This window comes from Mastomys coucha, unplaced genomic scaffold, assembly GCF_008632895.1.
Source record: "Mastomys coucha isolate ucsf_1 unplaced genomic scaffold, UCSF_Mcou_1 pScaffold1, whole genome shotgun sequence".
In the NCBI taxonomy this organism is placed as follows: Eukaryota; Metazoa; Chordata; class Mammalia; order Rodentia; family Muridae; genus Mastomys; species Mastomys coucha.
In genome coordinates, this window is record NW_022196891.1 from 45,652,553 (window position 1) to 45,654,751 (window position 2,199).

Here is a 2,199-nt window from a genome sequence, read left to right on the forward strand (position 1 = left end):
AACTGAAACTCTCTTCTCTGTGATAACTCCAGCCTGTGTCAAGTTGGCACACAAAACCAGCCAGTACAGCCTTGCTCCACATAATTTCTTAATACCTACATTTAGGGAAGTTCAGGGGTTATATTCAGGACTTTCTGGTCCTTAACTTGATTCTATCTATATCTAGGGTTCCCAAATAGCAAATGATATATTTTTCTTTCTAAACATATTTTTAAATGTCCAGAAACATGTTTTGGTTATTATACTGAAGGAAAATAAATGTTACATGGTCCTTCTTTCTGGGGGTGAATCCAGGGCTTCACACAAGGTAGGCAAGTATTATACCACTGAGATGAATCTGTAGACTTTTAAAATTTCATATTTATATTTCATTAAGTTGCCCAAACTGTCCTTGAACCTGCTCTATATTCCATTTTTATTTCTAATATGGGCTCCCCTTTCCTTGACCTTCTAAATAGGTAGAGTCACATAGCTGTTCCTAAAATGTCTTGTTTTGACTCTAAAACTTGAAAATCACATATGCTCTGGTGCTGTTTTCATTTTGACCCTATAACTTGCTCCTATGCACCAGATACATTTCATTGTCCATTGTATAAATCTTATATTCACTCAAAGCTTAACACATATAAAGTATGATTTCTAAGTATTTCTCTTAAAAACATTAATCACAACTCAGCTCATCTCAATAAATGTCACCATTATCTATCACATTCTCAATCCTAAATATAAGTCACTTCTAACTTCTTATTACCAACATATTGCATTTGTATAAAATTGTTGGTTAGGTCCCACTTTGAAATATTATCTGAAATTTTAAAATTCTTTAACAGTCTCATATCAATCTTCAGTCTGAGTTCCATTTAGCACCAAGACAGGCAACAAAGTCCTAATTCTCCTTTGCTTTCAATTCCTCTCAACTGAAAATATCCATGACTGTTTTCATAATAAGATAACATAATAAATGGAACTTGCGTGTTTTACTTAAGGACAGTTGAAAGTGAATACCATGGTTTCATACTTTAAATACTATTCTTCCTTTATTAATTTACATCTTGCATATTTGACGGTATGACTAGTAATCTAATTACAGAGTGTTGCCTAACCTCTCACCTGTTGCCGCATTTTCTCTGTCCAATCACATTAGGGCAGTGACAGGCCTGTGTTTGGACAGAAATAGAGAGGTGGAGCTAGAAGCTGAGGAGGGAAAAGGGCAGAGAGCAGGAAGGTAGAGAAAAATCATCACCATGGAGGCCAGAGAAGAGGACGATTCAGACCCCGCATGGTTGTAACAGCCACAGGTAGTTAAGGTTTTTAGAAGGTTAAAACCAATTGGGTTAAAACATTGTCTTTAGCATTTGGCTCTGAAATTTTTGTATTGACATCGTGTAAATTGTGATCTTATTGATATATAAACCTGACTGGATAATAAAACCTTAAGAGTCACACTTTTACGGGGTAATAGGTGCTAGATACTGATTGTGGGGGTGTAGGGCATTGTATGTAAGCAAGAGTATCTTGCTTGCTGGGAAAAATAGCAAGAGACTGCAGGGACATAGTGATGTGGCCAGCTGGTGCTGGCAGACCAAGAGAGTTTATGGGGTGGATTTCATATTTACTATTTCCTGCAACACTCCCCACTAGAGCCCACTTTTCAACATCTTTTCCTTCATCTGTTAACATCCTTATTCTTTAATATTTATCAATTTCATTTTAAATAAATATACAATAACATACAATTTCATATATTTAGAGAAGCTTACTTAATTATTCATTTGTGATGGCTCCTCATGAAAAGTCAAAGAGGTGTCTTCAAAACGTTGAGATTTTGTCTCTCATCTTCCAACAATGCTTTCTCATATCCTTGCAAAATTTTCAATCCTTCACTGTGATATGTAAGGCCTAGCAGGTCAGTTCTGTCTCTGGGTCTAGCACCTTGATTCCTGGCTAACAATCAAAGTACCAAACTCAGCTTTGTCTGGGAATCCTCACTAGCAGTCTTCGTCTGACAGGGCCCTTCCTCAAAATACCCACAAGGATTACATTCTCATTTCACCCCAGTGATCTTCACATCTCTGTCTGCCATTCAAATCAACAGCCCATGTTTCTGAATCACTGCCCCCCCACCCCCCGCCAAACTGCACATCTACCAGATTTGTTTCCAATTTCCCCCCTTACAAGGAGCAGGATATGTATGAGTTT